Genomic DNA, 13,924 nt, shown 5'->3' on the forward strand with positions numbered 1-13,924 from the left:
TTTAAAATTAATGAAAGTCATCCCTTGTAGAGAATGTGCCTTGGGAGATACAACTTAATGCCCTTGCTTACACCCCCACCCCACCCTCCTGCCATTAGCTTTCTAATTGAAACCTCCGCTGTTTCACATAGGGGCTACAGTAAGAATCACTGAAAGGTTTCACTGCTGCTCGTCTCCACAGCATTCATTTTGTGAAATGTGTTCTATAAGGAGTCTGCAAAAAAAGGGGTTCCATGATAAATAAATTTGGGAAATAATGCAAATGAATTCTCCCTCCCTGCCACCTTGCCATCGCGCGCGTGTGTGTGTGCGCGCACACACACACACACACAAACACACACTCTTCAAGGGGACTAAAAATGCACATTAGCATAGTAAAGAATCAAAGAAGCCCAGAACAGAAATACATTCAACCTGATTAAACCCAGAATTTCCCAAGTTAATTTATATACAAGCATTCCTCATAATATTAAAAGCAGCTAACATTTTGGGAAATCATGAAAGGCCTGCCCATTCTCCCCTAATTCCCAATGGTCTTTTTAAAAAACTATTATTTGTTCTAATTAGTTATACATGTCATTAGAATGCATTTGGACACATCATACATAAATGGAGTATAACTTCTCATTCTTCTGGTTGTACATGAGGTAGTATCACACCTGTCATGTAATCATACATGCACACTGGATAATACTATCCAATTCATTCCACTATCCTTCCTACCCCAACCTCCTCCCCTCTTTTCACTCCCCTCTGCCTAATCCAAAGTACCTCTATTCTTCCCAAGCCCCGCTTATTGTGAATTAGCTTCTGCATAGCAGAGAAAATGTTCCGCCTTTGGTTTCGGGGGATTGGCTTATTTCGCTTAGCATGATATTCTTCAGCTCCATCCATTCACCTGCAAATGCCATAATTTCATTCTTCCCAATGGCTTTTGCTGAAACTTGTGTGCTGTTAAACCTCTCTGGTGATTTTTTTCAATTCAGTTATTTAGTTTTCAACTCCTTGGTTTCCATTTTGGACTTTTTGAAGTTTGAAGTTCTCTGATGGAATTAGCACTTTGTTTATAAGTTACTCTCCTGACTGCACTGAGCATCTTTGAGAGTCATTTTGAATTCTCTGTCAGGTAAATCATATTATCTCCATTTCATTAACATCAATTTCCTGAGACATCTCATTCTCTTGTTTAGAAAATATCTTTTTCATTTTCCTTGCTTCTCTCTGTTGGTGTCTGCACATTTGGACAAAAGAGTCACCTCTCCTAGTCTTCAGGGACTGACCATGTACTGCAGAAAACTCACTAATCTCAGTCCAGTCAGAGATTCTCAGTGCATTTTAACCTTTTATGTTAGTCTAACCTGTTTCTCATTGTTCTTCAACCCCCAGGTATGCAGAGTCTGCCATTCCCACCAACACTCAGAGACAAGCAAGACTGAAGCCAATTTCTTCAGGATGCCCCCAGATAAACTGAGTCACTGGACATATGGTGCACCCCTTTATCTCCCCAAGAATCTGTGCACTAGAGTTTTTCAACTGCCACCTCTGTGCTGAGTTGGAGGTTGGGGAGTAGGTATAGTGACCATCTGGTATCACTGTACTCAGGCAGCTAGAATATGCCATGTGCCATCAGTACCCTGAGATAGGCTAAACAGAAGCCAGTCCTCTGGGTGGCCCTCAGAGAAGTTGGGGCACTGGATGTATTATGCATCTCTTTCCCTTCTCAGGGAGCATCTTAAAGATTGTGTGTGTATTGGGGGTGGGGGAAGCTGTCTTATTTATATGGCACAGTGCCAGAGTCTGAGATTTTTGTACAAGGATATTTTCCTTCTATCAGTTTTCCTACCTATTTCGATATAGCTGGTTTCATGCTTGCCCGAGGTACAGGAGCTTCTTACAAAGGGAATATGCCCATGAGTTATTGTTAAATTGGTGTGTTCATGGGGTAAGGAGGGACAAGGGCTTTGTATCCTACCGTTTTGCCAAGGCTAGATTAATCTCTTATTTTTAAAAATTTTTTAAATTGATTTTTTAAAAAAATAAATGACAGTGGAATGCATTACAATTCTTATTACACATATACAACACAATTTTTCATATCTCTGGTTGTATATAAAGCAAGCTGACACCAATTCATGTCTTCATACATGTACGTTGGATAATGATGTCTATCACATTCCACCATCCTTGCTAATCCCCTGCCTCCTCTCTTTCCCTCCAACACCTCTGGCCTATCTAGAGTTCCTCTATTCCTCCCATGCTCCCCCTCCCTACCCCACTATGAATCAGCCTCCTTCTATCAGAGAAAACATTTGCTTTTGGGGATTAGCTAACTTCACTTAGCATTATTTTCTCCAATGCCATCCATTTACCTGAAAATGCCATGATTTTATTCTCTTTTATTGCTGAGTAATATTCCACTGTGTATATATGCCACATTTTTTAATCCATTCATCTACTGAAGGGCATCTAGGTTGCTTCCACAGTTTAGCAATTGTGAATTGTGCTACTATAAACACTGATGTGGCTGTGTCCCTTTAGTATGCTATTTTTAAGTCCTTTGGGTATAGACCAAGGAGTGGGATAGTTGGGTCAAATGGTGGTTCCATTCAGGTTGGGAAGTTATTAATTAATGTTTCAGTCTGTTTTGTTTTTCTATATCATCATGGTTTAATTTGGATAAATCATAAGTGTCTAGAAATTTGTTAATATTTTCTAGATTTTACAATTTATTGGAATATAAGTTTTCAAAATAGGCCCTAAGGAATCTTTGTATCAATTTTGCACTCTCAGAGAAATATCTGAAAGTGCTTTGTTTCCTATTTTGGTATTAAATGTTATAATTTTTAAAAATCCTTGCCACTTATTTACTGTGACAGAAAGTAAGAACTGAGATTGCCTGAGAATAGGGTTAGCAGGAGTTACAGACTTCAAAAGACATGAGGAAAGTTTCAGGGAATGGAAGTGCTCACTTTACAGGTTTATAAACATGTCAAAACTGATCAAACTGTACACATTTGTACAGTTTATTATATTTCAATTAATATTGTAAAAAAAATATTTGCCAATTTGATAAGTGAAATGTCATTATTAGAATTTTTAGACCTATTATTAATTTTTTCACTATCTGGATACATTTACATAATTCTTACTTAAATGATATGACTCTCACTTATATACTCAATTCAAGAAGTCAAAAAGCTTAACCACATTACTTCAGGATAATTATTATATATCAGTAATGGACTTTCTTTTTTTATTGGCTTTATTTTTTAAATACACGACAGCAGAATGCATCATAATTCTTATTACACATATAGAAAAATTTTTCATACCTCTGTTTGTATATAAAGTATGTTCACATCAATTCATGTCTTCATACATGTACTGGACTTTCTAATAGCAATATTATAAAGCAACAAAATGCTCTCTCAATACTTAAGGGAGGCATACATCACAGTATAAAGACCCATAGAGAGTTCAGGTTCTCCTACTATACAGCAAAGCCCAAGATGACTTTTCTCTGTGAATAAGGAAGATAGCCTTCTACAGAGCTCAACTCTAACAGAATGATCATAGAAACAGTATAAAAAATACATGCATTTATGAGAGTCTTCAGTCAACTTTTATGTAATTTTCAACTTGGAATATCAGTAATAGTGTTGGATTAGTCATAATTTATCGAGTATTCCTATAGAAATTTAAATGGCTGTTCAAGAGTAAAATGGCCTAAAAGTAGAATCAAAGAGTAATTCAGTATATACATATTTAGGGACCTTTAACTTATTTTGCCAATTTATATTTCTATTAGGATGTGTGACAAAAAAAGTCATTGCCACCCTATGATAATTCATTATTATCTTACCTTTATTTAATCACGGTTTAGAATAGATTTTTCTCTTATGTAACCACCAAATTCTGTGTTTTTCTAACCTCAGCTTTGCTCATGGACTTTGAACACTGCACTCTCCTGCTTGGGCTTATTACATCCCATTATACTCATCCCTTATTGGAAAAGGTTCTAAGCCCATTCTCCCAATACCTACTTTTGTTCCTGATTTTGCCTTTCATACTCCCTCCTTGGTTTGTGACCACTGTACACAACTACACTGCAGACACAACACCAGCACTGTTCGTTATCTCATTTAACTCTCACAACCACCCTATGAGATGGGCATTCTTAGTCCTATATATTAGAGATGAAAAAAAACTGAAGCATACAAATGTTAGGCAACTTACCCACAGGAATATAGATAATAAGCAGCAAGCTAGAATTACTCTAGGCAATCTATCTCTAGAGAATGGACACTTAACTATTCCATTAAATGGCCCCCTAAAAGAACAGGCAAGGAACTAAATATTATATCCAAACACCTAAGGCTCAACTCAGAAAGTAAATTCCAAGCCTGAAACTTGCCCTGATTGGTTCCTCAAGCTCTGGCAGTGTGCGCCACATGGCAGGGGACTTGTTGTCTCCCAAGGGCACTTTGAGCTCAATTGTTGGGTGAGAGATCCAAGAAGGAGCCCACTGGACCACCACCCTGATCTCTAGGGAGATCAGAAACAAGACAGAATCTGTCCTCAGCATGATGTTTAACTGGTAGGCTGATGTGAATTACAAAAATATCTTCTTCCTGCTGCCCTATTGCTGGGATCCACTGGAACAAGTATTTGATGAGACCTGCTTCCCTTTCTCACATAGCTCATTGCCAAACTGGTCTTCTGGCTGAGGCTGCTGGATCCCTAGCTCTGCCTAAATTTAAAATCACATATATACTGTTTATAAAGTAAAAAATCAATAATGCAAAATTCGAAGAAAAATTTTATGAAAGCTAAGTTGAAAAAAGAAACTGCTAAGAACAATACAATGAAAAAATGTCAAACTGGTACACTGTTTTCAAGAAGTTTCTTTTAAAGGTCAGTCTCAGAATCACCTTGGAAGGTAAAGCTAGAAAGAAACAGCAATTATAAGAAATCACTATTGAACAAGTGAATGAAATGATGTATTTTAAATTCTGTGGAGCAAATATCACTGTGATACCAAAACCAAATAAAGACACATACAGGAAGAAAACTACAGACCACTAACCCTGATGAACACAGATGCAAAAATCCCTAATAAAACATAGCAAACAACATTCAAAAACACATCAAGAAAATACACCATGATCAAGTGGGCTTCATCCTAGGGATGCAAGATTGGTTCAACATACACAAATCAATAAATCAATTTAATTCACCACTTAAACAGAATTAAGAACAAGAATCATATGATCATCTCAATAGATGCAGAAAAAACCTTTGATAAAATCCAACAGTCATTTATGTTAAAAATGCTGGAAAAAAACAGGAATAGAGGAATTTACTTTAACATCATAAAGGCTATATATAACAAACTCAAAATCAACATCATACTGAACATAGAAAAACTGAAAGCCTTTCTTCTAAAGTAAGGAACAAGACAAGGATGTGCACTCTAACCAATACTCAATATAGCTCTCAAAACTCTAACCAGAGCAATCAGGCAAGAGAAGGAAATGAAAGGGATACAAATAGAAAAAGAAGAAATCAAACTATCTGTTTGCTATGACATGATCCTATATCTAGAAGACAAAAAAATTCTAACAGAAGACTTCTAGAGCTGATAAATGAATTCAGCAAAGTAGCAGGATACAAGATCAACACTCAGAAATCAGTAGCTTTCCTATACTCCAACAGCAGTTCTGCTGAGAAAGAAATGAGGAAAATATCCCCTTCACAGTAATTAAAAAAAAAAATCCCTGGAAATTAATCTAACCAGGAGGTGAGAGATTACAATAAGAACTACAGAACACTGAAGAAAGGAAAAAATTAAAGAAGACCTTAGAAGATGGAAATACCCCTCCATATTCTTGAATGGTTAGAACTGATATGTCAAAATAGACGTACTTACAAAAGCAATATACAAATTCAATGCAATTCCCATCAAAATATCAATGACATTCTTCATAGAACTAGGAAAAAAGTCCTTTAATTCATTTGGAAGAATAAGAGACCCAGAATAGGCAGAGCAATTCTGAGCAAGTAGAGCAACAGAGGAGGCATCACAATACCTGATCTCATATTATACTACAGAACTATAGTAACAAAAACAGCATGGTAACAACATCAAAACAGACACAAACATCAATGGAATAGAACAGAAGACACAGAGACAAACAGACATACTTACAGCCATCTGACACTTGACAAAGATGCCAAAAATGTATGATGAAGAAAAGATAGCCGTTTTAACAAATAGTGCTACAAAAACCGGATAGCAAAAGAATGAATTAGATCTCTCATCCTGCACAAAAGTCAAATCTCAATGTATCAAAGACTTAGGAATTACACCAGAAACTATGCAACTGCTAGAATAAAACATAGGGTCGACACTCCATCATATGGGTGCATGCACCAATTTCATCAACAAGTCTCCTAATACTCAGGAAAGAAAACCAAGAATCAGTGAGTTGGATGCTGTCAAATTAAAAAGCTTCTGCACAGCAAAAGAAACAAGAGCATGAAGAGAGAGCTTACAGAATGGAAAAAAATCTTTGCCAGCTGTTCCTCTGACAGGGTATTAATATCCAGAATATATAGAAGTCAAAAAACTCAACACACACACAAAAACAACCACCCACCCAATCAATAAATGAGCAAATGAATTAAACAGATTTCTCAAAAGAAGACACACAAATGGACAATAAATATATGGAAAAATGTTCAGCATCTTTAGCAATCTCAGAAATGCAAATCAAAACAACACTAACATTTCATTTCACTCCAGTCAGAATGGAAATTCTCAAGAACACGAAAAATAATAAATACTGATGAGATGTGTGGAAAAGGTACATTGATACATTGTTGGTGGGACTGCAAATTAGTGTCACCACTCTGGAAAGCAATATGGAGATTCCTCAGGGGGGAAAAAAAAAAAAAAACAACGACCAATGAAACCACCATATCCCACTCTTGGTATTTATCCAAAAGAACTAAAATCAGCATATTCTAACAATACAGCCACTTCAATGCTCATAGCAGGACAATACACAATACACATATTCCAAATTATGGAATCAGCCCAGAAGCCCATCAATACATAAAGAGATCAAGAAAATGTGGTACATATGCACAATGGAGTTTTACTCAGCCCTAAAGAAGAATGAAATAACGGCATTTGCCAGTAAATGGATGGAAATTGAGAACATCATGCTAAGTAAAATAACCCAGACTTGGAAAATCAAGGTATGAATATTTTCTACCAAATGTGTAAGCTATAGCAAAAAGAGGAAAGGAAGAAGGTGGTGGTGGGTAGACCACATATCATAAATATATAGGGAAGACCAGTGGAGTGAAAGAAGGAAAACAAGAGGGAGGAAGGAAGGATGGAAAAGTGGAGGAAATATGGAATGAATTCAACAAAATCAGGTTATATGCATATACAAATGTACCAAAGGGAATTTCACCTTTACGTGTAGGTAGAAAGTATCAATCAAAAATAAATAAACAAGCAAAAGGAAGATAAGTAGATAAGAAGAATAAGAATGGTGGGGGTGGAAAGGGGAAATTGGAGATTAAAATCAAATTCCTCGGGGCTGGGGATGTGGCTCGAGTGGTAGCGCGCTCGCCTGGCATGCGTGTGGCCAGGGTTAGATCCTCAGCACCACATACAAAGATGTTGTATCCGCCAAAAACTAAAAAATAAATATTAAAAGAATTCTCTCTCTCTCTCTCTAAAAAAAAAAAAAATCAAATTCCTTCCATATATGATTTTGTCAAAATGAACCCAATTACTATGCATAAATATAAAGCTGTAATTTTAAAATAATGTATTTTAATGTGTTCAAAAGCATAACTTGAATCAGTGGTGAAATTAACCTTGTTCTTATCCTGAGTTGGAGGAAAGCACTGATTTCATCAATCTGTACATTTCATTGGCATCTTTTTTCTTTTTGCTATACTTACTATAATCATTTACGGAAAGTTATTAATTTGGTGAATAGTTATGAATAGAATTACTGAGAAAGAACTTTTCAGTGAGATAATCAAAGACTTTTTCTTAGCATAGTACTAAGAGTGCTTAGTCTGGCCCTGGCCCACTAAAGGCAGAACCCCAGGGCACAGCCTGGTTGGAGACTCTGACAGAGTATCCAGAGTACCTCAGAGAGATGGTTCCTCATGCAATTGGCAGGAGAAGTAAGATATAAGAAGTAGTAATGATAAATTTGCCTTAAAAAAATAAAAACAAGGGCTGGGGATGTAGCTCCATCACAGAATGTTTGCTTAGCCCACATAAGGATCCTGGGCTCAATCCCCAGCACCACCACAAAACAAATAAGCAAACAAAAATCCACAAAACAAACAACAATAACAGCAATAAAATTTTGTTGAATTTTTCTAAGAAACTGGGAAATACCTTTGGAAAGCTTCTTCTACTAACCAAATGTACACAGCTTAGCCAGAGAAAGGAGATATTCAGAATTTTCAAATGGGGATAAAATGTTAATTTTTTTCTTTAAAAGAGAAAAATAAAAGTTTATAATAACAAAGGATATGTATGTGGGTTAATAAATAAACTATCTTTTTTTTTAATCTTACACTAGTAGAATGATTTATACTTTGGTCAGAAATTTTCTTTAACAAGAAAATCTGGAATACAAAGTGAGTGATATAAATCAAAGAGTAGATCTGGCACAGGTATTCCAACAGAGATCCATGGATATGTGTTAGGAAAATAATAACCTGTTAACTTTTGGCTATATATACCAACATGTATCTTTCTGGGAAAATAATTTAAAGCTTACATTAGAAACATGAAGAGACTGTCAATCACCACCATCACCGCAAATACACTAAAGACCTACTCAGCATATTTCTATGATTAGAAACAGTTTTCAAATAGAAGACATAAATATAGATTAAAGATGAGGGGAAATTGTGTTAAACAGTTTGACTTGACCAGAACAGTGTACTTCATGAGTAACTCCTAAGTATAGTTTAGGGAGCTAATTGGGGAGTCAGGTATTCCTGAACCATGTACCTTTTTCAAGGCTCAATATTTTCCAATAAAGACAGAACTCTTAAGTATTTTTACTGAAAAAGACAGAACTGTTGCAATGAAAATGAAAATGATATTTGAGAGCAGCTTGTGAAGATAGTTATCTTCAATTATTAGTTGTTATGGTTTGGACATGAGGTGTCCCCCAAAAGTTCCCAAATGACACAAAACAAGAAGGTTCAGAGGAGAAATGACTGGGTTGTGAGAGTCTTAACCCAATCAGGGAATTAATCCTCTTACAGGGATTAAGAGTGATAACTGAAATGGTGGGGTGTGGCTGGAGGAGTGGGAATTGGGGCATGACTTTGAGGTATATATTTCTACCTGGCAAATGGAGTCTCTCTCTGCTTCCTGATCACCAGGTGAGCTGGCTCCCTTCACCACACTCTTCTCCCACAATGTTCAACCTTACCTTGAGCCCTGAGGAATGGAGCCGGCCTTCTATCAACTATGACCTCTGAAACCATGAGCCCTCAAATAAACTTTCCTCCTCTACTGTTGTTCTGGTCGGGTCTTTCAGTTGCAGCAGTATAAAAGCTTACTAAAGCATTAGTTTATTTAAATGGGGTAAAAATGTGGTTTGTTAAGAGATCATTCTCATGGGTCATTCTCATGGATCACTCCATTAGTGACTGTTTCCTTAAAACTGTAAGAAGACTGAAAGATAGATTATGTAAGTCTACCATATGACATAAATGACCTGACAAGTTTACCGCACCAATACCAAAAAATTACACTACAGAATTCCTATGCTAGGATTTTGAGTATTTCGTTATAGTCAACATCTTCAAGCAGCTCACAAAACAGTAACAACCATAATACTAATTATAACTAAAATTCATATAGTCCTTACTAGATCTCTGATTTGTTTCAAATGCTTTGCACATTTAGCTTAGTAACCCTCACAATGACCCTATGAAGGAGGGACTATGATTATCCTTACATTATAATTGAAGATCCTAAGGCACAAAGAGGTTGTGTGACTTACTGAAAGTCATAACCAGTAAGTGGCAGGTGTTAGGACCAGAATCCAGGCATCTGGCTATAACAGCAACACATGCAACTGCCTTTACAATCAGTAAATAAACAACAAAACAAGAACTTTTATTGATTATATCTATACACCAAAGAAATTCTTCATATCTGTATTCCTAAAATATTCTAATACCATAATGAAGAGAAACTATCAAAACATTGAACTGAAAATGAGGTGTCTCTCTTCATTTCAAACCTGTTTTCTAGGTTCACTGAACCAGAGTCTGCCCTTGTTTAGTAATAGGAGAGATGGATGTAAGGGTGAAGGAAAAAGTTACTTTTTTAAAAAGTCTCACTATGATACCACCCCTGGGGAAAGATGTCAAAATAACATGCTTAGCCATTTTCATAGTTGTTGTTGTAGTGAGAAAGTAATTTCAAGTACTAGGTTAGCATAACAGAAAATCTTAAGCACAGCTTTAGGATAAAAAATCTTAGCTCACATAATTTCAATTTCTCTTATATAATAATTGAGATTTAACAATGTATTATAAATTAGTCTATATGTTACTCAGAAACTTATGAAAGACTCCACAATATTATGAATAACAAGTACTGAAATTGTATAAAGACTAAGTACTATCCAATTTTTTTAATGTCATAAAAATAACATTCATTTTTAAATTTTTTTTCATATTTTTACTGGTGCATTATAGTAGTTCATAATATGGGATTTGTTGTTACATATTTGTACATGCACAGAATATAAAAATATATAGATATATAATTTGGTCAATATCACTCTCCAGCATTTCCCCCAAAGACAAGAAAACTAGCAAGACAGAAAACTTTGACCAAAATGATGCTGATTCAGACAAAAAACAAACAAACAAACCCTGCTGTCCCACTCTTACTCATGTCACCAAAACACAGAATTGGGAGGGACTTCCACCTTCACAAAGCTGTACTGAGGCTCCAACTTCCCTAATGTGGGAGTAAATGTCAAAAGAAAGCCACTTAGGGCACTGGTACTTTCATCCCCACTCTGCAATGTTGGTGAAGACCGCTTAGGGAGCCTAAACTTCTACTCCCACCTGGCAATAATGAGTGATCCCTTCCCCTTTCCACTAGAAGGATGTCAGGACAGGATTTTAAGGGGAGCCAGAACTAGTGGGGAAAAAGTCACCCCACTGTAGTATCTGGACAAAATGTGGAAGGGGGCCCAAATCCCTAATCCACCCAACAGTAATGAGGAAGACCCCACTTTGAGTGTCAGTGGGTGCACAGTGGGGAATCTGGACTTGTACCTCCAACCAGCAATAGCAAGGAGAAACTCCTCACTTCACCTTCTTGAGGTGGGTCACAAAAAGCAAAATAAAACAAGAACAGTAAAAACAGAAGGCTTAAATAAGATACAAGTTCTCATAATGTAAATATGCTTAGGTTTCAATAAAGACATCACTAGACATAATAACAACCATGGAGATCTCAAAGTGAATGAGAAGAGAAATTAACAGATGCCAACAATGAGATGTCAGAGACATTAGAATAATCTTAACAATTTACCTTTAAAACAGCCATGAAAAAAATGCTTCAACAAACAAATACAAATATGCAAAAATAACTGAAAATATAAGGTCTAAGCAAACAGGTGGTCTGATTAAAAAAATAGAAGATAAAAAGAAACAAATGGAAATTTTAGAACTAAAATACACAACCAAAAATAAAAAGCACAACAGATATGGAGCAGAGTAAAGGAAAGAATCAGTGAACCAGAAATTACCCAATTAGAAGAATAGACAGAAAATAGACTGGAAAAGAAATGAAAGAAAATGTAAACAATAGAAAAAACAAAGAGAGCCTCAAGGACCAATTGAGACTACAACAAAAGATATAACATCCATGCTATAGAAAAGAGAGGAAAACTAGGGCTAAAAAAGTACTTGAAAGATATAATAGCTGAAAACTCCCAACTGTCAAGAGAGATAAATCTTCAAGATGCTAAATAAATCCCAAACAGGATAGACACAAAGAAATCCACACGAAGACACAGTGAAATTCAACTGCTGAAAACTAAAGACAAAGAATCTTGAAAGTGGCCAGAGAAAAACAAAATCTAACCTTAGGGAAAAAAACAATTCAAATGACAGATCTCTCATCACAAACCACAGACACCAAAAGGGAGGAACACAATGTTTATCAGTGCTTTAAAAAAAAAAAAAATCAATCCACAATCCTATATCCAGCAAAAATATATTTCAAGAAGAAAGGTGAAATCAAGACAGTCTCAAGTGAAGGAAAAGTAAGAACATTTTCTAGCAAATACATGCTAAAAGAATAGCTAAATCAAGTCCTCTGATTAGGAAAGAAATGAAAAAAGAATGATCCATGGACATGGGGAAGGAAAAAAAAAGTATGGTAAGCAAAAACCATAGAGCAAGTACAATGGAATTTCTTTTTCCTCTTGAGTTTTTTCTGAATTGCATTTTTCTGATAAAACAATATTGTAGTATTGTCTGATGTGATACTTAAGTCAATTATAAAGGCAGGGGGAAGAAAGACACAAAAGGAAATAAGGTTTCTATACTTCAGTCACACTGAGAAGCAACATCAGTAGACTGATGTTTATGTATACACTGTAGTCTCCCTTAACCAGGGTTTTACTTTCCATGGTTTCAGTTACCCATGATCCACAGAGGTCTGAAAATACTAAAAGGAAATTTCTAGAAATAAAAATCATAAGTAAAGTTTGTGTTGTTCTGAATAGTATGATGAAATCTTACACCATCCTGCTCTTCCCACTCATGAATCATCCCTTCATCCTGTGTATCCATACATATATATTACCCATCCATTAATCATTTAGTAGTCATCCTGGTTATTAGATAAACTGTCCTGGTATCAGTTGTATTTAAATAACCCTTATACTTAATAATGGCCCCAAAGTGCAAAAGTAGTAATGCAAAGGAAACACCAGGGAATAAAACCTGAGGAATAGATTAATTCTGGTACAATGTGGTAAGGTTTCAGGGTATATGTGTGTGTGTGTATGAATAACTGGTATTATCCATGGTTTTTCTTGAAATGAATCTCCTAAGGATAAGATGATAATATTAGACACTATTAGATAATAAATAAGGTAACAACTAAGAAGACTATATAAGAAGACATATTCGTGGCCTGGGACTGGGGCTCTGCTGTAGAGCACTCATCTAGTGTGTGCAAGGCCCTGGGTTCGATCCTCAGCATTCACATAAAATAAATAAATAAAACAAAGCTTTTGAATTCAACCACAACTAAAAAAATATTATTTGAAAAAAAGAAGACACATTCAAAAATGCTCTAGACAATGTAAATAAAATTCTAAATAGAAGTCAAGTAACCTACAGGGAGAGCAACTATAAAAGCATAAAATGACATACTTAAGCCCTAAATACCAATAATTTTATTAAATGTAAATTATCTAAGTATACCAATTAAAAGGAAGTTGGCAGTGTGGATTTTAAAATGTGATCCAACTATATACTTTCTACAAAAAAACTCATGTCAAATGATATAGACAAACTGAAAATAAAAGGATGGAATAATTGATACATCATGCAAACATTAATCAAAAGAAAGCAGGAAGTCCTACTTCCAAATGATAACATGAGAAGATCCACAGACCCACTCCCCTATAATCCTAAATGGTGCAAATTGATTTTTCAAAAATATAAAAGTTTCTGGAAATGTCATAGGGGAATTTGGCCAATGAGGAAACATTTCCCCCATGTAACAAAGAATTTGGCCTTTGTCCTCAGTTTTTGAGGGTAGTCTGTAAATTCTTGGAATTTTCTGAGTGACAAGAATTATTCCTGGTGGGCCACATGGACC

The 13,924-nt window shown here is 35.7% G+C and overlaps 1 protein-coding gene across 14 annotated transcripts in view; it reads right to left on the minus strand.

The window, feature by feature from the left end:
• Nucleotides 1-13,924, minus strand: part of Stau2 (staufen double-stranded RNA binding protein 2) — a 311,629-nt gene that overhangs the window by 116,301 nt on the left and 181,404 nt on the right. The window lies entirely within an intron of this gene.

Source organism: Callospermophilus lateralis, chromosome 16 (genome assembly GCF_048772815.1).
Source record: "Callospermophilus lateralis isolate mCalLat2 chromosome 16, mCalLat2.hap1, whole genome shotgun sequence".
Taxonomy (NCBI): domain Eukaryota; kingdom Metazoa; phylum Chordata; class Mammalia; order Rodentia; family Sciuridae; genus Callospermophilus; species Callospermophilus lateralis.